The sequence below is a fragment of the Tinamus guttatus genome, unplaced genomic scaffold (assembly GCF_059628265.1).
Source record: "Tinamus guttatus ecotype Peru unplaced genomic scaffold, ASM5962826v1 Tinamus_guttatus_pri_ptg000079l, whole genome shotgun sequence".
NCBI classification, from domain to species: Eukaryota; Metazoa; Chordata; class Aves; order Tinamiformes; family Tinamidae; genus Tinamus; species Tinamus guttatus.
The window spans coordinates 5,457,607-5,485,527 of NW_028288613.1; positions in this window are offsets into that span (position 1 = coordinate 5,457,607).

Consider the following 27,921-nt stretch of genomic DNA (forward strand, 5'->3'; position numbering starts at 1 on the left):
GTGTTTTTAAAGCTGTTTGTTGGCCTGTGGCAAAAAAAAAATTGCTATGGGAAAAAGATATCCTGACAGACTCATGAAAAACATTTCAAGTTGTCTTATACTGTAATTATCCTCTTGGAGTTAGGCATTCATACAGTTTTGGTATGACAGTGTGCTACAATTATTTTCTTATGCTGTGATTTTTGTAGGGTTCTTATTTAACAAATAGCTTTTGTATATTTCTCCCCTGCTCCCAACCTATTATTTTTAATCACAGATAGATACTTTGACTGATTCCCACAGAATTAGTCATTGATTCATTAGAATGAAAATATTTTTTTTTTGTGGGACCTCCTACTCCTGAGAATCTTTTAGACATCCTCAAATTCCTGAGAACTCCTAATAGGAACCATGTGACTGTGTGCAAGCCCTTCCAAACACGTGGTCCTTGTTGACTCAACAGCTAACCCGTTACCTGGAATAGACTGGAAGGCAGGTTCTGCAGCAGGTGGAGAAGACTAGAGATTGGAAACTGCAACAGTTAGAGTCTTGCTGAGCTTTCTGCATGATGCAGAGGCTTATTCTAGAGAGAAAATATAAAACGCAGGTGATTTAGATGCAGCATTTTGTATATGGAAGGCAAAATCATTGGTCACCTGGTTAATCACATGAGGAAGGAACTAGTCTTAAAGACTAAGCGTTTCACATTTGTTCAGGACTTGTTATAAGGATTATGAACTTTTTGGTGGGAAATTGCCATCCTGTGATATCTGAACTATTTTTACAAACATCTTGGGCAAGATTTTTGGATTGAAGATGGGAAAATACAGACTGATCTCCATTCGTGATGGTGAAGTAAATAGTATACTCACCTCAGGTAATCTGCCATCTTACCGGGCAGAGGAAATTTTCATTATCACAATGAGATTTTCTTTTTATATTTTTCATTCATGAATTTTTTCATAGGTTTTATTTTTGTTACACTCTGGATGCAAATCTGTTTTGAAAATTCAGATTGGTGTCTGAAACTGATTTGCTGCTTTCTCGTCCTTTCTGTTTATTACATGGTTTTCCATTCATATTCCTCTAAAGTGTCTGTTACTAGCTATAAATATCTGAGTTTCATAGAAATCTCTTGCAATGATACCTATAGTAGTAAAGTTCTTGTGGTTTCACAGGAACACATTGAGGGCCCTACATTACTAAAGGCATTAATATGCTCTTAAGGATTCTATGATTCTATGAATATCATAGATATGGAAAACATTTCAAGTGTCTATCTTGTGGCTATAGTTTGCCAAATATTAGGGTTTGGATTACACATTTTCTGTGATAAAACTCATTCAAAATCCTGCTTTGCAGTGCATGGCTTATTTCACCAACCGGGTGCTGAGTGTTAGAGGCAGCTCAACCACTCCTTGGAGTCTGGATCAATATTTTCCCAGTCACCAGTACCACAGGTGATGATGAACTGGAAACAAAAAGGCAAAATCCAGTACTGTCCTCCTGAGCTTTGTGGAATTTCAAGCAATTCTCTGGAAATAGTTCAGATATTTATTTGTCTGTTTGCTTATTGTCTTTATCTTAGGAAGCTGTAGAATGCTAATGAATGTCTTTATATTTGCAGAAAATAAAGCATATGGGAAAAGGATTATGTATGTTACTCACTGGCAACCTGATTTTATAGAGTGACAACTCTACAGGGAAAGTCTCACTTCCAGTACCCTTGGGAAGTCAGAGTTGAGACAGAAAAGCTGGGCTGACTCCTTAAACTTTCAAGGCACTTACCCCCAGTTCCTTCCCTTCATCTTATTTAATTAGTTTAACTACATTTCTGTGCCTTGCTCTGGGTGCTGCAGGGTTAATTAATATACATAAAGTTCTTGAGATTCCTGGATGTATGAACTTTTGTTTTAATGTATTCACAGTAGCTTTAGGAAAGGACATTCACGCTAGCATAAAGCCTTAGGATTTACAAAGTGGAAGGTCACCATTGCTATTATATCTTCTGCTGACATGGAGCTGGAACTGGGGATGGTAGTACTTACCACTTACTAACAGATCAATTTTGAGTCAATTGTGCAGTCCCTACAGAGCTTCTACACCCTTTTCTTCTGCTGTGGATCATCCAGATATTCAGTGGCATGGGGGTAGCTTTTTGTGGTACATCAAATCCTGTCCTTGAGGTGCTCAGCTAGAGATACAAAGCTGGAGTTGCTTAGAAAGGGCCTGCAGACACATGAAAACCCTTTTGGAGAAAGGAGTGAAAGCGGAACGTAGTGGTGGTGATAGTGGTAATGTCCTTGATCATCTACAGAGTGCTTAGAAAGATCCTAACTCAAGATAATGACTGATGGCTTGGCCCTCCTCCTCCCATACCACTGCCAACCACAAAACAACACTTGTTTGTGTTGGCAGACTGGTTGGGCTCAATCCTTTCTGCTCAGGAAGAGTTCAGCTGAGGAGTTCAACTGAAGCACAATCCCAGTGTACATTTACATCTCTGTGCAACACAGAGCAAGTAAGTGAGGGCTTGAGAACAGATTCAGGCCCACCACGATGAACTGGACAGACTAGTCCAGCAAGTGCTGGAGGACATCTGCTGATGTTAGAGAGTGTTTCAGTGTTTGGGTCTTTCTCCTTCTCTGTTCTCTCCTCTCTCTCCTTCATTTCCAAAACATAAATGAATTAGAAAAAAAACACTGCACTGAACTTCCATGAATAAGCCCTGTTAACATGCAAAATACGGGTGGGGAAGTCTATAATGTCCTCATTTATGCCTCAATCTTGACATTTACTTCACGAAAGCACTGGAGTTCAATGTGTAATAAAAGTAACATTTTCAGAAAGAACTTCACTTTGAAACAAAGAAGAGTCTTTCTTATCATACTTAGTTGTCACTGTATTTGAGCTTTTGCCTGTGTCTTGAAGCCAAATCCCAGTCTCCTGAGCAAAACTTATGGAAACGTATTTTGCACATGGGATGTCTGTGGGGAACAGAATTCTCTCTGCAGACTCCAGCATGACTCCATATACAATTTGCAGTGAATAGCAATGGTTGCTTCTCCTGTGCTCTCTGCAAAGAGATGGTCTTGCCAATGAATACGCCATGCACCCACCTGCTTTTTTAACCTCCTTTTTTGTGTGGTTTATTTATTTTCAGTGAATGCACATTCTGTCAACAGTTGGGCCTGTGTTTAGCGCTAAGTGATCCTTCTCACTGTCTGGAGAGATTTCCTAGTCACACAGCCTGCTCTTGAGTACCCCTCCTTTCTTTGCCCAATCATTAACATAAATCATAACCTAGCAGATGAAAAGAAATTTCCATGCTTTGTGATCTCCTGCCAGAGTTCTCCCAGTTTTCCTCCGTTTAGAAAAACAAATGTGCATTGCAGCATGTCCGGAGGGTTGACAAAACGGGGCTGGCTTTCAGACCAGTAAGGAAGAGGAATTTGGAACATGAGGTCTGCTGTGGCCCTCAGGTGGAGCTGTGGGGCCTCCAGGAAGGGCCATGGGGCACGGTCACCTCTGTGGTTACGGCCTCCTGTTCTGCCAGGTGAGAAAATTGCTCCAGTGCAAGTTGAACTGGGTCTCTAGGCTCATTTCCTTTCATACAAGGTTTGTTTTGCAAATCAGTAGTATTTCTGATGCCCAGTCCTCAGGGAATTTGACTGGATTGATGAGGCTTTTCAGTTATGATCTAAACAAGATGTGATTCCAAGTGTAGAAATTACTTAGAGAAGAGGGTAGCTTTCTAAGAGGGCTTCGGACAAGGAACATATTTTCAATCATCTCCTGAGGAGAGAAATCACTTCTGAAATGATGTTCTAAGTCAATAAAAAGTTCAGATACTTGGTAGAAATGAAAAATTTATATAAAATTTGAAAAAATTTAAACAAGAATGGCAATGTGCACAAGTAAACAATGTGCTACCCCCTTCTTCAACACAACTTCTGACTCAGTTGCACTGGAGATTTTGTGTTACAGTTAGTTTGTCTTGATCTCTCTGGCACTGTGCGTGTAGGACAGTGCACCAGCATTGTCTGCTATATTATATCCTGGAAGAAAGTAGTATATTTAGGGGTACTCATGACTACAGCTTCACAGAAGTGGAGAATTTAACCTGGTAAATATTATCATGTATCCAAGTTAGTAGAAACAGATAATAGCAGAATAACTGGCATCAGCTCTTCAAAATAGCATATTTTTAATAGTTTGATTTAAGTCCATGTGTTCTCATTTTACTAAAAGCATGTTCCTAACTGCCTACTACACTGAATTTTGAAGTGGATTTTTGAAATGGATATGATCTCCACATTTATTCTACTCAGGAATTCATTTTTGCTGCTTGAAATTTTATCTTTCTTTGCTTTTTTTTTATTAGTGACATACATGTCATGTGATATAATTTTATTTTCTTGGCCAGGCAGCCCACTTCAGTGACAGGAGGCATAGAGAAATCTTTGTGGGGTTCTGTAGAGTTTCCCCCAGCTTATTAACTGAGCAGAACTTTAAATCCAGATCTTGTCCACCTAACAGATGTCTTGATTTATACAGACTTTAAAAATTCCTCAGCTGCTCTTTTTTCGGTGGCATAATACGCTATCCATACAGTTTGGTCACATCCACTGTCCTCAGAAAACCTCAACCTCAAATCAAGGGACGAGTCAAAGAAGACCCATTAAGACCACTTTAGGTGACTTATTTCTTCATAGTTCCGTTCATGGATTAAACTTTGATAGTTAAAGGAACGTAGTTGCTCTGACACTTATAATCTTTTTTGTCTTATGTCTCTTTAAGCCCAGAATTGAGGGCGTTAGAGAAGCAGCTGATTTCTGCCTCCACAGGGAAAAGCCATGCATGTAATTGAGAGTGTTATACATAGGATCAGGTTTCTGGTATGATTCTTGTCATTACAACTTGATCTGCCATGATAGGGCTCACAGCCTGATTGGCAGCTCTGAATACTTCTGTAATACAAATAATAATTATAAAAACTTAGACAAAGAATAATATTCCAGAATATTTGCTGAAAATTTGTTCTTTTAGAGCCTGTCAAATCATTTGCAAAAATTCCTAGGAAAGTAAACACTAAAGTAATGTGAACATAGCAAAAATCAATTCATTTAAGGATTCAGACGAGTATTTTGGGGAAGTATGTTGCAGTTTCATTCAGCTTTACAAACAGGATTACACGAGTAATCTTCAAGTCATGTAGGGATGAATCATTTTTGGAAAAAGCCCCCAATGGTTTTTGGTACCAGCAGGCTTTCACTTGCTAGGAGGCATACATGTTTTCTGGCCCACCTCTCTTTTCAGAGTACAGAATACAAGAAAATCACTCTCTTTAGGCCAAATTTGCTATAATCCTGATGAATATGCATTTCATATGCAATTCTACAATATGCTCAGATACAATTTTATATTCCTGCATTTCTACAGTGGAACAAAGGCTTTCAAATGTTATTCACTATGTATTTGTATATGTGTATTTATGTATATATTTCACTACTAGAATCTCATCTATCCAAGGTGTCCTCTGTGCTGAGCTGCTAGTTAAAACTCAGCATTTCAGTTTTGTCTGTGTAGGTGTGGACATCAAAGGATGCCTAATGTAGATGGGGAGTCCTTCAGATTTCCTTGTACTCATTTGAGGCTTTTCTTCCCATCATCATATATTCCCATACCTTTACCCATTTTAACTACTGCACTGTACAATTCACAGAACCACAGAATCACAGAATGGTTGAGATTGGAAGGGATCTCTAGAGATCATCTAGTCCAACCCCCCTGCTCCAGCAAGGACACCTGGAGCACGTGGCACAGGGCGGCATCCAGACGGGTCTGGAAGATCTCCAGAGGAGGAGACTCCAATTCCTACATAAATAAAAGGCAAAACTTCAGTTCAGGCAGGTAAAGCTTTGTCTGTCATAATGAACATAGCAATGATAATAAATTTGTTTCTGTCTCGTTATAGCTGTACAGATAATTTGATGGACCCCTGAAAAAACATGAGGTCTTGTAACTGCAAGACTGCTGGGTCAAGATAACCCCAATATATTTAAATACCACTATCTCAGTCGTGAATATTATGAACAGAATTTGATCAATGATGCTATTGTTTAAAATGATTTTACAAGTGTTCTTTTTCAACCAGTCCTTTCAGAAGCTCCCCGGTTAATTGAATATATGCTCTCTGGATTTTAAGATATAGCTCTCTGAATGATTTACATGTGTGCATCTAAGACTTTGGTTCAGTAATATATTCAGTCTTAGGGGCTCTTATTCAGGACTCTAAAATAACATCTAAAAAAGTAAAATAAGTGAAGTAAAAGTTAGTCCAGTTCTGGAAGAGCCCTTAGTATATGCACCTGCTCTCTACACAAAAACCTGAATTTTAATTAGTGATTTGGCAAGGTCTGCTCTTCTTTAACTAGCAATGTCTTTTATTTCTTCATCTGACAACCTCCTCTCCCTCAGGGTATGATGGAAAATGACTCATTTTCATATAAGGTAGAGGAGTTCACTGAATGTACAACCTACAGATTTTCCTATTTTTTTATTATACAATGTACTTTGATGCATTTCAAAGATAATCTTTTTGATGCTTTGCATATTCCTACTTAGTTGCAGTGTATCTCAAGGTGATTTAGTACATTCAGATAATTCTGAAATAGTCAACAGTCGTGCTATGGAGGGCATGCAATACCATCAGTCATAGGGTTTGCAGGGACGACTGTGTGTGCATGTGGAAGGGGAGGGCATTAGCATGGGAGGAGTTGCAAACAAGAGAGGAATATATGACCCCCTTTACTTTTCATTGACATTAAGTCTTTCTGATGATTTCAGTATATTTTGGATAAAATTCAAACGCTGTTCAAGCATAGTGCCACTTTGAGCCTCTCAAAAGAATTGATGATAAACAGAGGAACATGAAAAAAAATATATTCTAAAGAAATTTTTGAGCTTACTCATTTCCCTTTCTAGCTTTCTATCATAATATTCTAGTAAATCTCAGATCTATTTTGGGGACAGAAAGGCCTGGAATAGCATTTTGGCACTTTTTTGGACCATATGTGTTAGTGTTCCTGTGCCTCTCTATATCCACTTAGCCTGGAATGAAGTGATCAGCACTTGAGAGCTTTTCAAAGCCATAGTAACGGATCCAGATTTTAAGGCCAGATGAGGACTGTGAGATCATCCAGGCAGACCTCCTCCATAAGACAGACCATCTTGGAAATAAACAAGCACTTTTTTCAGTCTTTCAGGGAACGCAGCGGCAGTGGGGGCACCTCAGCCCTAGGCAGGTGGAGGGTTTCGGAGGACCCACGGGCACTGGGGTTACATCTAAACCTGCAAAGAATCCTGGAGTCTCCATGCCGAGCCATGCAGGCGATTCCATTCATAAACACGTGAAGAAAACAGCAAGATATTAACAATAAGATCATTCTCACGGTAAAAAGGCATTGCAGAAATATAGGAATCCCTTGCATTAGATAATGGACCATATTTTATTTTAGCTAGTGGGGTTGTGGAGTCTGGATTACCATGATCCATTTATTTTTGGCATATTTTGCTCTCTCCAGGAATTCACTTATTTCCACCTCTGCAATCAAGGCTTAGCCTGGCAAAAGAGTTGTCTGTAAAACTTGCCGCACATCTGCTAATATCAAATGTCCACGAACAGCCAAAAGACTCACTCTGCTTACTTTCTTGTCAGATGGTTTCATTTAGAACCCAAAGGGTCAGAAGTCACAGCATGACCTCATCAAATTAGACTCAACTGAGAGAGGTGTTTAGCACAACAAAAAGGAAGTAATCTGAAGGACATTAAATGCAAATGAGACTGCCATGTGCAAACTTCAAAAACACCTGATCCAAATGAACAGTGTTGACGGGGGTCGAAGGGGTGAGAAAGAAGGTTTCACATTTTGGTGTTTTTTTATTTTTCAAGGACCATCAACAATATTACATCCTGTAGGCTTAAAATCTCACAGGTATGTAAATATTTAAACATAAAAATACCCACTTTTATTTTTGCCAGGGGAAAACAGTTTAGAATTCACTAATAGGAATTTGGTTGGCTTTAGTTAAGATTGAGTAGCAACACTTTTTTTTTAGTGGATTTGTAGCTAAACAAATCTCTTTATGCTGGGTTTACTATTGAATGAGTCTCATTTTTGGAAGGAAAGAAAAATTCATTTTGAATCCTTAATTGAAAAATTAAAAGGAAGCTTCAGCTGCTGATAGTTCTCTTTATACAGCAAAGAAAAAGCTAGTTAGAAGGTCTGCACATTTTCCCTTCAGGACATTAATCCATGCCCCTATTGGCTGAGATGTCTTTCAGCCATGAAGGCGATGGGGCAGAGAAGGTCTTGTCATAATGGAACGAGGCTATTTCAAGATAATATGAGTCAAATTGACTTCAGGGATAGATCTGTTTTCCAGATGTTGGATAAAATCAAGTGGAGAAGGGAGACAGAGATGGCAGCTAAGCATAAGGCGATTCTCATAGTGAATAAGAAGTCAGAAGTGCTGTTTATAATGAGTAGTTTTGAGGTTTTAGAAATTTTGTGAAGCAGGTTAAAGGCTGATAAATACTTGTTGCCAACACACAGAACAATATCTAAGAGTATTTAGAAAAGGGTCTAAATAGGATTGAAATTGAATCAAAATAGGAATGAAAGTGGTACTTCATTGGAGCTTGGAGTCTGAATATGTCCTTAAGACGACAAAATGGCTGAAATGGCTGGCGAACAGGAAGGGAAGACAAACGTACCTGTACAAAGAACTTGTACAAGAACTTGTACCAAAATCAATGAACACAAAAAGAAGAGATGTTCAGAAGAAGCTTATGCATTGTAAGAACTGATAACAGTCCTGAAGTTTAAAGTATTTGATATAAAGCCTATGGAAGTCAGTACAAGCTTTGTGCAACTCTTCAGTTATAGGCACTTTTTTTTTTCTCTTTTTCTTTCTGTTTGACTCTGTAAATCTGCTCTTAACTCTTGGTTCATCTGCATCCTGATACCCATGAGATCAGATTTAGCTGCTTACTGATTTACCAGGCTCTAGGCACATCAATTATGCTACATATATCATAAGATTTTAGGATTTTTTTATGGACAGTCTTCAAGACAGAGAAATATAGGATGAGAAAACAGTGTTGCCAAGCAGGCTGAGAAATCATTGTCCAAGTAGAAAGCAAAAGATATTTAATTCAGTGATAAGCAAACAGGCAGATTGCATTACAGTCCATCAGGAATCTCCTGCTATCCTCACTGCTCCCTTCGATAGCTGGGATGGTCACTGGTGCCGTCATCTGCTCCTTTGAGGAATGTGCAGAACACATCCAGCCAGAAAGGAAGGGGAAGAGGGCCCATGCGCATTCCTCGCATGCCCTGTGGTAGGTGCTGCTTGTATTTCCTCAAGCTCGGAGCAGTTTTTCAAGACACAACTGAGCCTTCTGAGAGGGTGCAGCTCATGGGAACAAGACCAACCCCATGATCAGGTGTCATTTTCTTAACCCGGCCAATGGGTCTTATCTGAGAATCAGGCCAGCTGGCAGCAAGCTGAAGGCAATTGCTGGCGGTACAAGCAGTCAGGGGAGGTAGCAGGAGATCCGTACAGTCAAGCGTGTACTCGGAGGGTGTGGGGGCTCACATCTGGCTGCAAGATGCTTTGAACACTTTGTTGGACAAAGGAGCTTGGTCAAAAGAGGTCAGGGCAGGTTCAGTTGTACTGCCAAGGGTGAAAACTATAGTGAAAGTCAATAAAAGGCTCTCATGGCTTCTAGTTTACCCAAATAAGGACAGAGAAGAATTGTTAACATAGGGTTTTCCCTTACCTTTTCAAGGTCATAGGAAGGTTAGCGCAGCTTCAAATTGCTGCATAAGCTTGAAAGGAAGAATGACAAAATGTGGATTAGGAAAATACATGGTTTTATTTTTAAAAGGTTGTTCTACTGAAATGATGGAGGGTGGTGGCCATCAGGAGGGTGAAGTGCAGGCAATACTGTGAGTAATGCTTGAAATCTTGTAGCATTTTTCTGTATCTTGTGAAACAGGGCATAAGGACACTAAAGGCTTTGATGTTACAGCTGAATGAATTTCAGTTACAAGTAAGGTGCGTATTTTTAACAGTGATAGTGATTATACATGGACAAAACCTGTACAGGAAATTACAGTCCACTTAGTTTGATTGTTTTCTTGAAGATATGATTTAATTACAAAAAAGAGTCAATGGGCATAATATAGGGCAGGTGGCTGAAATCTTTTTACCAGGTGACTGAACAAGGTGATCTGGTAGGAATTCTTGATGTAGAAAGCAATTTTTAAACTACTTTTATATACAAGCAAAAACATCATCAAACTTTGCAAAATTTTCTAGTTCACTTTAGTTGTGGGTTTAGAGACAGCGACTATGGCATAACTGAGGGAGGCAGGTAGTGAATGAGTTATTTTCTCTAATTTTACTATTTAGAGCTAGTATTTTAAATGAACAGAAAAACCCGTGTATAAATTCCTATTTCTGTTACCTGATTTTTCACTATTTCCAAAGATGCCCAAAGGGTTTGACATCCAATCCAGTGATAATTTAGTGGTAGCTGCATGTCCCAAATCAGCAAATTATCTTCAGGCAGTTCAGACATCAAGAAGCTAACATCAATCCACTCTAAAAAATATATTCCTTCATAAAGAAATGGAAATTATTGAGGGAAGCAAAAAAAGATCGTGCAGTCAGTTTATGAGATGAGAACTATGAGTATCTCTACTGTGCTTAGGTGCAACTGTGCAATCATCAAGGGAGATACCAGGCCCTACGCCTCCGCTTTGCCTCTTCTACCTCCAGTTACTCCAGTTGTTGATGCTGGCGCTCTCTGATTGTATCGTTGCTATGGATGATAATACAAACAGAGAATTCAAGAAACTCGTGAACAAATACTTTATGGTATTTACAAGGTGCATTTTTTATGAGTTGATTTTTCTTCTCTTCAAGCAATACTTCGTCTGTACCTAGTAGAGTTCTAGATGAGAAGCAGTTTACTAGATACAGAAAATTAAATATAAATATTGGGTGAACATAATAGAAATCTCAGAAAAGAGTTTAAAAAGAAACCAAAGAAGTCTTCATATAAAAAGCTATGAATAAATATATGAAAATTTGCATTCTCTTAATAAAATGTAGTTCATATGTATGTAGTTAGGAGAACATCTATCTTCACGTGCATTTATGTGTGAGAATATATATATATATTTTTGCTCTCATATAGCACAGCTATACATGTATACACACATTTTATATATTTATAACATATGTTTATTTTACTGAAATATAGATTTCAACACTGTTGTGCTGTTTCAAACTCTGTTCAAAAATGAAACTGCTTAATGCAAATTTGTAATACTCCAGCTGGACATAAATGTCAACCTGCTAAAATAATGATCTATAAATAGAGTTATTTCTTACCCGCTTACTTGAGATAAATGATAATTTTAACTAGTGCACTGTCCTGAGGATGTGGAAGGTTTCTATACATACATACAAGATGTGACCATCATTTAGTGGAAGTAATACCAAATTAGACCAGGCTTTGAAAGACACTAAGCAGCCTGAAGTGTGATATGAGAGTTGAACTTGAAAGTTCAATTCATTTGCAGAGATGTTACTGGTTCCAGCTGTGTTCTGCGTATAGGGGATAGGCAGAAAATATATTGTATCTGGAAGTGGAGAGCTACACACGAACGCAAGGGCTCTACGCTCTGACCCTGAATACACACCAGAAACAGAGCAAATAAATGTCTATGACATACAACATCCACTTAGAATAAAAGCAGCAGTAATAGTCCATCATAACACAATAATCTGACGCACTTTTCCTCCTACATTCTTCCAAGGAACTTCTTCAAGAGACACTTTATCTAATAATGCAAAAATAGTCATATATGTAACCTTTAAAATCTCCCTTAAAGTCTTGAGTGATGTATTTTCATCACTGAAATTTATAGTAATACCAGCATTAGTAATTTATGTGTTTTAATTTAAAGCATCTGTTTTCAATTTATATAGTTTAGGGATTTTTTTTATCAGTTGCCCATGAGTAAGCATTTGATCTTGATACTATGTTTTGATTTTATATTTGATGACCATCCTCTCAGTGTGCGGGTTTTCATTAAAAGGTAAAACATTGTATCTCAAACCAAAAATCAGTTTTGTACAAGTGAAGTGTTTGCTTTTAAACAACCAAAATGACAGTTTCAGTCAGTTTGGACAATGAAAACAGACTAGTTCATCTCACTCTTGGTTTTGGTCACTCTCACCTTCCTTTTTTTGTTTATAATCTACTCAAGGCTGCTGTGTTGCACGGTATTGAGAAATGAAGGAAACACTGTAGCAGAGAAGCTTTACTGTTAATTTTCAAATAACAAACACGCATGTTGCTTTCAGTTAAAAAAGAAAGTTTTCTTTGTGAAACATAAAACAGCAGCATTCTTGGCTTCCCTTGTGGTTTTAGGATGACTCCTGAATTTTCATGTTTTTCTTGAAGACTCAGTTGCTGAAGTCCTGTGAATGCATTTGCATTTTGTTTATTATTTTGAATTTTTTTTTTTAAAAAAAGAGGAAACTATTGCTCTGCATTGCTCTTTATGTGATTATGTTGGTGCAGGGTACTCAGATTAACAGGCCCTTGGTCCAGGAGTTCTCCAATATATGATTTGTGCCCCATTTGTGTTCCCTGTCAGTCAATAAGGAGGCACTAAAATTCAAAGTTAGGAGAGGAAAAGTGCCTGGATTCATTTATATATATATATATATATATATATTCTTTAATTAATTCACTGATTATAAATTAGCTTCCTACATTTCATAATAGGAAGCTTTTTAATTATCTAAACTCCTGTGTAACCAAAGAATTGTGCCTTCATTCACTCTCTTTCCCATAACTGATGGTGTATATAAATGGGAGATTCAGTCAGGAATATTATTTTTTCAGAACTCATTTCTCTGCAAATCATGATACCATATGTTACATTTAACCAGGAGTATGGCGGATTTCCAGAATTGGAAAAAATTGAAATCAGGACTGGGGGATCTCTCTCTAGCTGCTCTGCTTTCACTGATATGAGCCACATTAGTATAATCATAACCTTGGCCTGAATTTTTGGTTATTGGCATTTTTGAAGTAAACCCTCATGATTTCTCATTTTAAGGAGTCTTGATTTCCTGCCCAGAAGTCTATCATGTTAGGAGGGCTTACTGGAGACTTTTATCTGTTTAGAATATTTATCAGGACCAGGGTTTATAACAGAACATTTTTATCTTGTGAACTCTCAGACATCCAGAGCTGCAAAGGTGAATGTCCAGCTTCTTTTAAAATGACAAAATGTGCCTCTTTAGAAAGTAATCCTAACTAATATGCCATTGGCTATAAGAGCTGTTAGGGGTGCTGGAAGGTCTCCGACCATACCCCTGCAATAAGCCAGTTTAATCAGAGTCATGGTAGCAATTCTATTTCAAGAAATTTAAATTAATCTCTCTCCCTCTCAAAAAAAAAAAAAAGATTAACAAGTCCAAATCTTAATTAAATGCTATATTTTAAATTCTGTGAATAATATTGTTTAAGAAACATTTAATCATTGTATTTTCTTGTTTAGGATTAGCTGTTTAAAGACAAAAGACTCTAGGCTCCAATTAACTGCTGCCAAAAATTAATTTAAGTAGCCTAATTGACAACTTGCTTTAAGCTACATAAAATCTTGGCATAAAACTTATTGTCAAGGGAAAAATATTCCTAATTTATTACTTTATTATAAATGAAACTATTGACCAAAGTGCACTTGCTCTACTGCAGCTGTTATGTAAAACAACAATATGCAGATGACAACGATAATGAGTCCTTGTCCTTATGTGTAAACACAAATTGCTCTAAAATTGCATGGGCTGTTAATGAATACGAGGTACCATGAGGCTGTGGAGCTACTACAGCGTCGGCAAAAATCACATTTTCAGCTCTGGATCTCAGTCTTCTTTATTTATGGAGTTTCTCCTGTTGAGGGATGGTGAGACCGGACTTCTGGCTGGCTTTGGAAAGCGCCTGTGAGCCCGTTGGGCTCGCGGTGAAAACTGAGCCCAAGCGCCTTGCCCCTCTATGCAAAAGAGAAACGTAAACTGTTCCACATGTGGGAGCAGAATGTGCACACCGCGGGGAGAAGGGAGCCGGGCTATTAAATGTAAAACCAGGACCGAACAATCAAAATACTTGTCCACGAGTGTGTGAGATACTCAGATATCTGCGAACAGGGGGGAGAAAATTAAAAGCTGTAAGTACATACTGTAAAGCTCTTTAGTTTCTTGTTTATGGTCGCAACGGGCCAACTTTCAAAGCCACTTCTTGAAACGGTGCCCGTGGTTTTCCACCTGCAACGAGTTAGGCACACGAGTGCTGTACTCGCAGCCCTGGCAGAGGCAATTTGCATCCCGCATACCCAGCTGATCTGCACAGGCGCTGGGGGCTCGGGCTGGCCCTGGGTCCCCCGCGCTGCGCCCGCGCGCACGGGCACTGCCGGGAGCTGCGGCACCTTCTGCCGTCCGCCTTGCCCAGCTGCTCTTTTTTTTTTCCTACCCATCCATCTCAGCCTGCTGTAATTTTCATAGCATTAGCTAGTCTAATGTCAAGTTAGCTTTTATATTTTGCCTCTTTTTTCATTTAGGGAAAGAAAAAAAAAACACGATTGCATCAGGAAGGTAGCTTGCTGGTGTGCAGCTTTCCCAAAGAGCCTTTCTGAAGGCTAAAAAGGTTGCTTGAAAATATAGTATCTTGGCTCAATTTTCATTGTCTAGGCACATTTTATTTTGGAAAATCACAAGCTACCAACACAACCATGTCATTGCAATTTTTCAAGCATTTTCTTTTTGTGTGTGTGTGTGTTTTATATCTCGGTGAAGTCACGTCCCCCCCAGGCTATTGGAACAAGGCTCAGCTGAGAGCTGAACGTACCGCACGAAAGGAAATTACAAAAGTTAATGTCTGAAGCCATTAGTACGGGCACTTCTCCCACAGCCTCCGTGAACCCTGGGGCAGCACTGTAAGTTCACGTAGAGAGGCATCCTTGCTTGGAGAGACGGGCAATGTCCGGTCTTGTGAGAACCTGCAAAAGCAAACCCTGCCAGCGAGCGGCAGGGCATCCATAAAACCTAAGAGATGCTTTGGAAAAGCTCCCAGGGCACCGTGACCCTTCACACCCCTCCTCCTCTGAACAAACTGCTTAAAGACTGAGATGTGTTGCTGAGATAACAAGCACGAAAGAATTTACAGCAGGTGCTATTTGAAGAGAGACTGAACAATGCAGAATTACCTGTGCCCATCTAAGTCCATTAATCTTCTCCTGTAAAAATAGCAATAAACAGTGATTTAGAAGCAGAGAGGAGTGAAGCTGGAAGCCCTGGGGTAAAGAGCAATGCTTGTGGTTAATTTGCTCTCCCTGTGCAACAAGTGACAGAACTGCCAAAAATGCGACTACAGGTAGAGCTAAGAAAATATCAGATTTCTGTATCTGTTATTGTTAGTATTATTTAGCAGATATCTGGCAAGAGGCTTCAAGCAAGTTATGCTAAGTGCTGTTCAAGGATGCAAGTGAAAGCATCCCATACACAGAAAGGGTTTACAAGCTGCGAAAACTCACAGAACAAGGAGGGAGCTGAGCGGTGAAAGCACAGCGAAGGAATCGCCATAACGGGCTGGGCTAAAGCAGAACTCCCTGAAATTTGAAGGTAAGCAACAGCAGTTAATCACTGTAATTACCAACTGCTTAGTTATTAGCTCAGCCACTGATGAAGATGCTGCCACAGCATGTACCCTAAATCCCAGGAAAAAAAAAAGTCTTATTATGATGGATAGACTGATTTTTTTAATCTTTGAGTGCCTAAAAAACTAGAGACCTGACCAAAGATAGCTGGAGCCAAAGGGGATTCTTTTCCGCTGGAACAAGCCCCGTGGCATTCAGAGCCCATCAAGCAAGTGATTTATGCGAATACAGCAGTAGAATATTTTCTTTCCAAATGAAAACAAATGAGCTGGCAAAGTATTAATTTAAAATACTTGACTTGTTAATGAGCAGGGTCTATTAGAAAGGTTGCTTCTTTATGTATTTTCTGCCTGTGCTTCACAGGTGTCTGTATGTCTGCCACGATCTGGTATGTGCATGTCTCGTCCCACAGGTTCTCTGGAAGAGCCACGGACTGAGAAAAATGAATTGATTTGTGCCTGATTGTGATTGTGATTCTGGAACAACTGCAGAAATTTTAATAAGCATCAATGCTATGTGACAAGTCAAATTTAATTGCAAATGCCTTTTCTCTCCTCTAAGTTAAAAAAAAAAAATCTGAAATAATTTTTGGAGCTAGCATTGTTATTTTTTCATGTGAACCATGCTTTTTCAGCAACGTTTTAGATTTAAGATTAAAATGTTTGCTGCAAAAATTCCCAGAAATAGCTGACCCTTTTAAGCCTGGCAAGTCCAAAACAAGTTAGGCACTGCTTTTTTAATCATTTTTAAAAAGCAACATACCTCTGACTTTGATCATGTTTATGAAGAAAATTATTGCAATTATTATCTTTTGAAAGAGGCGGTGATTTCAATAATAAATGATGAAAACACAAAAACATGAGGAAGGAAGAAACCAGTATTATTTAAAATGTGTTGTCGCACAAAGGCAATCTGTAAAATGAAGTGGCTGTCCAAGTACTGATTTTATAAATTGCTCCATAAATTCAAACCAGTGGAAACCCCTTTACAAACAACACCCCTTTCTACCTCCCCCACATGCCCTACGTGCCAAATATCCCCCCTTTCTTCCTGGATCCCAGGCTGTACAATGGAGATGAAGGGAGAGCCAAGCATCCCGGCAGAAAGCGAGGCCTTGTCGCGGAGCCAGGAGGCGGTCGGGATTCGCGGCGGCGCGAGCTCCGAGGGCGCCCTGTAACGAACGCCAAGCGCCGCCTTTCAACTCTGGAGAGCTCAACCTGTCTCGATGCTGAGCGCCACTGCGCTTGGCTCCAGGATCCAAGTGACTCTTTCGCCCCACAATAACACTGGGAAAGGCACAAGGCCCAAGGCTTGTGCGTGCTGTTTTTTGGGGCAAACTGGCCAAATATCGGCCACAAGGCTCTTTGCTGACAGTTCAAGTGAAGTCTCCATCAAAGGACAGGAGCTGCCTGGGCAATATCAGTGAAAAAGGCTTGGCAGAGGTACGTGTTGGGGTTTAGGGAGAGCCAATAACCATGTGGGGTCTCCATGTCTCCATGCACTTCCCGGCTCCAGTCCTAAAATTGGAGCTGGGTCTTGCTTTTGCTTTGCTGCATCTCGGTAGGCTCAGCCCAGTCTCTTCTCCTCTGCCTTTGGAGACCCTTTCCCCACTCATTTTCTTTTCCCTCTTCTGATCCATGTACTGTCCTACTGGACGAGGCCAGGCCTTGGGCCTTGTCCACGCAGCCTCAGTCACTCCAGACCAGAACAGCTCTCAAAGTAGAAAGTCTTCACTCCTCTCTTGTGATGTCCACTCTTGACTCCTGCCTCCTCCTCTGCAGCCTGCTATGTCTTCTTCTTTTAGCTTTTTTTTCTTTTAAGAGGAATGAGAGGGAGAACAGAATCTCCAGAAACAGTGACCATAACATTTTACAAATTCCATTTTTCTGAAGGTTGAAGGGATATGCAAGGGAAGAAAGTTAGGAAGCTCTTCCCTCAAATCTGGAGTCCAAGTAAGATTTGCAACAAAGCACTTAGCAGAAATAGAGACTGGAGAAATAGTAAGTACTATTTAGAGTACTATAAGTAAGTACTATATACAGACTGAAGAAATAGTAAGTAAGAAATGCAGAGGCCTCTACCATTCTGAAAAGCATCAGTTATTTCACAATTTTGGTTCTGACTTACCTGAAAAGAATTCCCCTCCTCCAGATTCCTGATACAGATTAGTCCTCCAAAGTCCATCCACAGAATAGCTAGGCAGAGGGGGATGTGGAACTCACCACTTACTAAACTTAAGTTTTATCCGGTGAAAAATCCTTTTTATTAAAGGCAAACTGTAGTATAATTGAGCTAAATCTCTAACCTCTGTTGGAGGTTGCAATGCAACGCAAAGTTCATTACAGTGTCGGCTGTCCGAGGGATTTTATGAGATCGTATTTCATGAGGAAATGAATTTCCTCCTCCAGCTTGATGCAGTCAGTTTACCAAGCGGTAAATAGCTATGTATAACCCCCGTGTTGTTTTGCAAAGTGTTTGTGGATCCTGTAGGATGAAAGTTGCCAAAGATAAGATCTTAATCACTGAAATCTTGAAAGAATGATTGAGAAAATGGCTCAATGAGGATTTCAGGGCAATTTCACTGGAGGAAGCTGGGGCATCCCCTGCAGACACACAATGTGATCACTAACTACAGGAAACTGTTTCTCAAAGGTTGTGCCTGTCCCAGCACAACCATACTTAGATAATGGCTCCCAAGCAACAGCCTGCTCTGTAACTGCAAGTCCTAAGGCACTGACTTAAATTTATTTATCTCTAAAAATCAACTATGTTATGGAGCTCAAAATCTTTTGCTATAATGGTACTCATTCCACTTCTTTTAAGAAGCAAAATGAATAGCAAAGATGTGGACCAGAACGTGAGGAAGTTCTGCCAAAACTGGCCTCCTAACCCACCGAAACAACACCTAGAGAATCTGTCCTTCCACTTGCACAACTGAGAGGAACTCACCAGCACGTGAACTTCGGGACTAAGCTGATTCCAGGCACTTGGGTTTAGAAACGACAACTTGCTGCTGGTTCCTGGAAGTGAAACAGGAGAGGTCAAATTATTACTATATTTGGGCTACTGAGATTAGTAGAGAAGGCCTTTCAATAAATACATGGAGAATATTACTTTGGATTATTTTCTTCTGTACGTGCTGTGTCCCTGCACAAAAGCAAAAACCCCTGGGCTTTATGTTGGCTACTTGGTGTATGATAGGTCAGATACAACAGACTCTTTTTTGTGCTGCACTGAGGGACTGTGGTGCCTGTGAACAAAATCAGATAGGCTAGAAATCTTCAAAGCTCACCCTTACTTTATGTTACTTCAAGGTACAGGCTGTGTATGACTTTTACAAATTATTGCTATGTTATTACTACAGCCTTTCTAAGTTTATCACACAGGACACACTTCTGCCTCTTTCAATTTCCTACCTCTTTTTTGTAATCATCTTTCCTTATTTCTCAGTGTTTTCCCAGTAAAGGGATTGGTGTAAAAAACATCTATTCAAGATTTATATGTCTGTTTTATAAATCACACTTGCTATTTAGTGTTTCTTTAATGTGAAATTGTGAAATACCTAAAGGAAGGCCTGATCTTTAAAGATTAAGAGTGCTCAAATTACTATTGAGATCAGTGGCAATTATGTGTGTTAACACACACGTCATGAACCAAAATGTGTGGCACTGAAAGAAACTCAGCATTGGGTTCAAAGGGTGCTGAAATGGGAGGCTATCTCAAGCATTTTGATATGATACACAAAGGATTTATCCAGGTCAGAGCAACCTCATGAATTCATTTGAAAGCGAATCTCCTTGGAACCTTTCCTTCATCCTAGAGAAAGCATTAGGGATCAGAAAAGGAGTTTTTCACAGATAGTATGATATTCAGCTCAAGCAATCCTTCAAATACATGGGAGCAAATAGGACAGTGATGGGCTGCGGGTTAGGAAATAATATTCTCTTCCTAGTACATCCACCATCTTTCCATCTTTCTTTTTGTGTTTTTCTTTTGTGTCTTTTATTAGGTAATTTCCAAACCTTCCAAGGAAGGTTTGACTTAAAATACACGTTAACAAAAATCTAAATTAAAAACCCCTTGGGAAAGGAATTAAGTTCAAGGGCTTTTCAGTCACTCTCGGGGCATGTGTTTGAATTTGCTTTAGAAGGCTGGTTTTCTAAGGTGCCTACGCTTCAGAACTGATCTAATGCTTCCCTTAAACACTGCTCACATGTCATTTTGATAGACATTTTGCATGGCTTTGCTGGTTAATGTCAGCTTCTCAACAGAAATGTGGCACTTCTCTAAATACCCTCCCCTCCTCCACCCTCCCCATTTCCCATTCTCCCCAAGGGTCTTTATAAGATTTTTAGGTAAGAGAAATGTTGATCTGCACTGGGGGGTTTGGGACTTATTGTTTCTTTAAAAAACTTCTTCTGAGTTAACTTAACAGACATATAAAACAATCCTCTAATACACAATGCAATACCAGCATAGCTCTGTATCATAACAAAGTTTTAAAAATCATGACAAATTGGGCTGGTAACCTACCTTTAGGTGTAACTACCAAGGTGATTCTTAGTGTGGTTTCCACCTTGGGCCCTCGGATTGCAGTTTCTCTGCAGCCAGCTCTCCTGTCCCTTTTTGTCTTGGACTAGGAAAGCCCCAGTATGACTTACTGACCAGGCCTGAACTACTTTTCTTTCCTTTCTTTTCCAGGCTGGAGGAGTTCAGAAGCCACAAGTTTTTGCCTGTGGGAGTCTGATCTACCATATCCCAAGTAGCCCATGTGAAGTCAAAGGGGTCTTGCTTTCATGGAGGGACATGGCACTTACAGAAAAATTATTCCAATGCAGTGTTCTCTGTGCATTCCCTCAAAGGCCTTCTCCGCTAATCTCAATAGCCCTAATTTCTTTAGGCATTCCAGGAGGATTTTGCGTCCCAGTCTAGACAAACTTCATCCCTGTGTTTTGAAAGAGAAAGCCTTTTGAAACCACCATGGCTCATTGTTTGCCTGCACTGAAGGGCTTTGGTGCCTGTGAATAAAATAAGATAGGCGAGGAAGGAGGTGAAGTCTTCAAAGCTTGCCATTACCTTACATGTTTTCAAGGCACGGGCTGCGTAGCTTGAGTTTCTATCCTCTTTATGCTTCTTGTTTCTTAGAGAAAGTAAAAACCTCTGAGCCTGAGTTCTAATCCTTCCTCAGGTTCTCTGATGTATTTGGACAGTCCCCTCATGTTTCTGTTTTCCACAAATATTCTTTTTCCTGTGCAAATTAACATATAGACTATAAGGTATAAATAGTATTAGCTATCTAAACCAAAAAGTCATCATGAAGACTGTTTCCCTTTCATATGTATGAATTCATCTGTTTAAGAAGAAATCTTGCAAGGTTTAAATACCTTCTGCTGGGAATTTTGAGTAAGCAACATCCTTGGAAGGTATTGACATCAAACAGAATGAGACCTGATTGATTTTTATCTTTTTTTTAATCACACAGAAGTGCTCATGTATGCAAGACAAACAAAACTTTTAAAGGCAGACTGTTTATAGAGAATGAAGTAAGCTATTGCCTAGAATCAATGAAAAGTGACAGCTACTGCACTGGTCAAATCATTATGCTGAGTGTCATTTTGGAATAAATAAGTCAGCAACATCTTAGACGCAACAGTAATGCAATGCATTTATTATTTTCTTACATTTACATACAGTCTTCCTGAAAAATGTCACAAAGTGTGACTCATCACATCTGCATGAAGTTATGAAAAAAGTAAGCCTTGTTAACCTGCTGTTTGAAAACCAGAACACTTTTATCAGTTCATATAATTGCTAACCCCTTATTCACTGTTCAACACTGAAGGGTTCTTTGCCTCCTAAGATCCCACTAATTGCTGACAGATTTGATTTCTCTGTGACAGCAGGAGTCCTGTTTCTGGCCTTTACATCAAGTAATTGCTTTATTTTTCTCCCTCTGCTCTGAAAAACGGAATTCCCTTCTCCCCTGCTTGAACCTCTGTAATGACTTCTTTCTATGTTATTAAATCCTTGCCATTTAAATCACATTTAGAGATGTTTTGAATAACTGATTCCAATTACTAGGGCTCTTACTAAGGAGCAGCTGAAAACGCAAGTCATTACTTGCCCATAGACAAGCAGCTACACCTTGCAGCAAAGTCTCTGGTGGACTGTATTTTATTTCTACTCAGTAAGGTGCAATTCATACTCACAGAAGGTGGGTGTTCAACAAATATACAGCTGCTGGAGCTCTCATAACTTGTCATTCGTGCACAATGGAGATCTGATTTTATATTTATTTTATAAATAGTGTTATTCCTTAAAGAAATCATCCTGTCCTTCCTGTAGTGACTCAGGAAGCCTGCTTGGAACAACAGTAGAGATGAGCAGTTGACCGACAAATGACCCACGTAAGGTTACTATCCAGAGATCTAATAAAAAAGCATGGCAGGGTAAAAGGAAACATGACTACAGGTCGTACATTCCTTCCGTGCGGTATGATCGGCTTCTGTTGTTCTTAACATTTTTTTTTGTACAGGTCATGATTCCTTGTGTCTACTAAGAACTTCCTAGCAATAACATTTTAGTTCAGTTATTAATCACCCTTGTAATCATTACAGCCTTTGTAGAAAAAAAAAAAAAATACGTGCCAGGAGATGATTGTTTGACAAATTATTGCAGGGCCTTGGTATAGTATATTTGCTAATCCAATCAACCTAGAGCCATTATAAAAAAATATGAAGCAACTTTCAAAATGTTTCTGAATCACGCTATTCTGTAAATGAAAGGGGATTGGCTTTGAATAGTCAGCATGCAGTTTTCTTCACAAATACAGGCTCAGTTAATTTTCATATGCTGTTATGTCACATGTAAGCAACTAATAAAGACAATTTATAATAATTGGGGATTTTGCAGTTCTCTAATATGTGGATTTATGAAGAGGTGTGAAGGCTGCAAACTTAGCTTTGGCTGAATCTGTACCAGAATCTATTACTTCATGTACTGGGCAGGTTTGTTTCTGTGACCAGCTCTCATTTTCTTTTGGTACTGTCTGAACTGGTGCGTTGGAATCTGTACAAGAAAAAACATAATCACTTCTGCATACGTATATTAACTTCCTAGTACTTTCCTCAGTCTAGCCCTGATAATTAGCCCTGCTAATCTATACAAAGGCCCTAGTTTACTTTTGACATCAGAGTAAAACTACCACCATTAAATGAAATAAAAGCACAGTTTGACCACTGAACTTGCATCAGCGGCCAGGACTTCTGCCAGCACAGCTATAGAGTAATGAAGATCCCTCCTTTTTCTAGCTCCGACAACACAGAAACTAGCTTAAGTAAGTTAGTTGTTAGACCCTAAGGCTGTGTATGTGCTGTGGAGCAAAATTTGCTTCTCAATATGTAATGGTGGTCTTAAAAAACACCCATTTGGCTTTATAAGTACATATATTCAAGATTTAATATTTTGGTTATATATATTCTGGAAAGTTATATGTTATAGTGTGAAGTTTTCATATAATTTGGTTGGAGGGATGTTGTGCTCCTTCAGACTGACTAAAAGTTTATGTATGAGTAGACTAGTATCTATGCACCTCTGCATGCCTTGCTCTTTCTTTTTTTAAAAAATTTAAAAAAGAATTATAGGTAGATAGCTCTCGCTGATAATTATAATTAAGACTTAATCATACTTTTGTTGAAGTAAAAGAGCATTTTACCATTGACTTCACTAGGAAAAAATATGGATTCAGAACCCAACTGCTGCTATTAATTTTGCCCCAATAATACGATTTCATGAATATAAAATCATAGTTAATGAGCAAACTAAAGAAGGTGGCCTCATTAGGTATTCAGAGCTGTGTTTTCTAAACACATAAATTAAAATAAAAATCAAAGTTTGATGTGTATAAGGGAGCTGTTGTCTATCCTTTCTTTGTGGGTATTATTCAAAGGCTTCCCTTCCTATGCATAAAAATAAGAGAAGGTTGAAATTACTTGCCATTGTTTTAGAAAAAGCCTTGCGTCAAGACGAGTTGCCCAATAGGCCTTATGAGTTGTATCTGATCTTGCACTGCTCAGTTGTTGGGAATGCCTTGGCCATGGGTTAATGAGGGAACTTACCTAGGCATGCCAAACACCAGCTGAGAAAAAAAGGCTGGCTCAGTGCTGAAAGTCCTGCCTTTCATGTGTTTTAATTAACCCCATTACTGGTTTTAATTAGAGATGCTTAAGAGAATAATCTCCAAGTTTTGATCTGTTCTCTATAAAGAGGTAGTGGCATCTGAAGGGGTTTTAGTTGTTTCCCCGCAATAGAAATCGTGCGTCAGCATTTCCAGAGAGCAGGGGATATCCATACACGTGGAAAATAGCTGGGTTTTAGGTCATGGTAGAAGGGCAAATTTTCATGTCTGCCCTCTGCAGAGCCCTGGAAGTCAGTAAATTTGGAGCCAGTGCCAGAATTTGGAAGCAATGTAGCTATGTTTGTGCAAGAAGCTGCCCAAGCTCATCCGACAACATTGGTTGTCAATATAGCAGTGCGAACCACTGCAGTTCAGAGTGTCTCTGTTCCTGGTCCGATGGAATGAGTTATGCAGGTGTACCTTTGGATACCTGAAATTAGCCCCGTAAGGGCAAATTTTCCAAAATATTTGGAAAAGAACAGCAACATTTTCAAAAGAGCCAAGATGTCAAACTTCACTTTTGAAAATCTCCCCAGGAATCCCATCTAGCTGCCTTTTTAGTCACTTTGAAGGTTGGTGATTAAATCCATACTTACAGTGTGATTCTCCCACACATGGGGAGCAATGGGAGCTTTGTCATCACCACTAATGGGGACAGGATTGGGAGGAATGAAATATGCAAGGAGTATGCGAGGGAAAAAAAAAAGGCTTGAAATTATCAAATGAAAGGAGCCAGTGGAGTTTTTAATTTTTGTGCATGCTTCAATTATTGAAAATGATAGAATCACTTTACCAGTTTTTTTTTTTAATGGTTAAGTTTAAAAGCGTTCAGGGTTGGCTGTTTGTTTCTTTTGGGAACGACTTACAATAACCAAAAGATATAAATCAAGTCCTGGTTTTGCTTTTCTTTTCTTCTGCAGCCACAGCTTAAACAACCAAACAGCAGGGCCGCGTCGCAGCAGCGCGGAGTCACGCTGGGCGCTGGAACGGGCTGCGTGGGGCGGCGCGGCACGGGGACGAGGGCTCCTCTCACCGTGGTATGGACACTTGGTTTGCAAAGGGGCAGCACTGATAGCCCCGATTCTGTGGTTGCTTCTGGTGAAACCCTCACTCAGGCTTTACAAGCTTATAGGGTTCGTCTGGGAAGTGTATCAACTTTTGCACCTGAATCTTCCTCTTCTTCACCGATCTCCCTGAATCTTCCAGCTCTCCTTATTCTAAACAATACTTAGATACATACCTTAATATCCCTATAATATACTCTTATCTCTTGTGGAGTGAAAGCTCACAGTGCCCTGTTAATGGACAGTGAGTGGAGCCTATAGAGCTATACCCCAAGTACTATTAAGTTGCTGTCTTGCATGCAGGTGGAGTAGAGCAGTGCTGGTTGGTGGGTATCAGCCTCCTGGATATTTACCTGGTTTCTTGAACAATGTTTTTCAGGGTGCCATGGTGATCTTCCCTGCGAGGAGCTATCACCATCTGGTTTGGGCAGCAACTGTCATCATCTGCTTTCTCCCCTAGTGTACTCAACAACCGCTGCTGAGCTGCCAGATAGTGAAAATCCATGGCATTCCCTAAAGACCACTGGAAAAGAAGGCAAAGCCCTCTTTGCGCTCAAAGTTGGGACCTATCAGCATAGTCTTGACCCATCCCTTTACTTTTCCAACCTTCCCTCTGCCAGAAAAACATGTCAGATCAGCAAAGAAGCCCGCTGACACATCTGATGTGTGATACATGAAATCATGTCTCACAGAGCCCGATGTTTTGTGTCGTCCCGCTCAAACAAGCAGCAGGAGATGGCCAAAGATGGGAACTGGTCACTGCTGTCCAGGCAGCTGCAGTTGTGACAGAAGTATCGACTGCAGGGCCTGCAGGAGGTCAGCCTGCTTTCTCCTCAGTATTTCGGTTTTCTGTTTCTAAAATGAAAATAGTAGCTCTTCTGCGTCTCACAGGCATACTGTGAGGATAAATGTATTAAAGATGTGCAGTAGTCGGAGTCCACATCAGGGCAAAAAAAATCTTAGAGAAGATAAATATGCCTGTAGACACCAAGTAGACTCGTTCTTTGATGCTTTAAAGCTTTTATGGCCAATAAAGAAAATGTGAGTTACACAAAGGCTGTCTGGCAGTTCTAATATTAGCATCCGTAGCACAGCTACTTCTCATGGCAGTGTCTGTTTGTATCGCTGTGTGGTGCTGATATTGTTGATAACATTTGTAAGTAAGATTAACCAAACTATAAACCTGGTTTGTGTTTGACAGTGCATTGGTTTGTAAAAATGAAGCAAAATGCAGTTCAGCCATTTGAGCTACGAGAATAGCAAGAAATCCCCAAATTTCTATGTTAAATGACGAAGTGTGGAAGTTGTTTTTTTCACAGGGAGCAGCTGTGGGAAGAACACTGTAACTTGGAAAAGGAGTAGATATCATTTAGTAGAAATGCTGGTGTATATTTATATTTCCTTTGGCTTTGGATCAACTAAGCTAAGAGCCTCTTCTGATAAACTTAGTGCAAGCTGTAAATTGATGAGACGAAGTTGCCGTGAGAACCTACGGTGTGATCGCTGTCTCCTCAGTTCTGTGAAGCTGCACTCTGTGTGAGCTGCTCCCTTCATATTTCATAAGGGAAACAGGACTATAAGAGATTTTACATATCCTTAATGTAGCCATATGCTTGTATACTAGATTGTAAATGATTGTGTAATCAATCATCCACACCAGGGATAAAGTTAAGCTGCATGTACAACTTTACTGTTGTAATTTCTTGCTTCTGGAATCTTATCCATACAATCACAGCTGTCTCAAAGTGGAGTTTGTTTGTTTTCTTTTTTTTTTTTCTTTTTTTCCTGGAACATTTGACTAAATCACATTTGCAGATATTTTATTTTTTTCATTCACGTAGCACCTGAGCTTTATTTACTTTGGAAATAAGTCACCTCATTAACAGAATTCATTATCCATTATTACTGTCATGTCATTCCTGCAATAAAAGCAATGACTGTAGAAGCATTCAGTGGCTTAGCTGGTAGCATAGTGAGCTATTATACTGCAGACCTGCATTCACGCTGCACATTGGTATGCCAAGGCTGGCAGAAACTAGGAGCATCAATGAGGTAATAGTCTTAATCTCCGAGGGGAGGATTATGTTGTGCTGCACTGAAAATACCTCCTACTGCTCACAGGATAATACTTCAGATGGAGCTATAAATTGTTCAGCAAATAAGGACAGGTGCTGGGAAGAGGGTAAAAAAAAAAGTCCTGCGACGTTCCACTATTATCTGTAGATAAGAGGTGGAAAAACTGTTGTTCTCGCTGTTTAACTATTATCACTCATTCGCTATTTAATTTGCCAGCATGGCATGGACAGCCACTTAAAAATGAAGTGCATCTGTAGTAGCTGGATCTCCAATTCCCAGAAATGCTCTTTGCTTTTGTGGGTTGAACAAATGCCAGGTGTAGGTGTGCGTGGCATGACCATGGACGGGGTGTCCCAGCCACACTGTTGCTTCTCTCCGTGCAATCCTAAAACCTCTGCTCCACACAGGGCTAACATCCCTAGTATGAAATTCTGAAAACGGAGCCCATAAGCTCTGCATCTTCTAAAGGAGATTTTGCTACCTCTGTGGCCTTTACAGCAGAGGTTAAAGATGAAGTCAGAGTGGATATTCCTTACTGAATCCTTTTGCACTAGGTGTCATCTATTAACAAGCTGCTGCATTAATACAGAGTTGGCCTCACTAATCCCCTGTCTCTTCCAGCCAGCAGCTGCTCCTTGCTGTCTTCCTGCTCAGACACCCCGCTCAGAGGAAGTTTCTAGCTGTTCTTTTGCATGCTTTTATGTTTATGTAGTATCAGCATGTTATAGAATATAGACACTCTAGGTTCACCTTCAGCGGGCTAGGAGGACACAAGACATCCATTTGAAGCAGACGGTTAATCATCTCCTTGGCTTTGTGG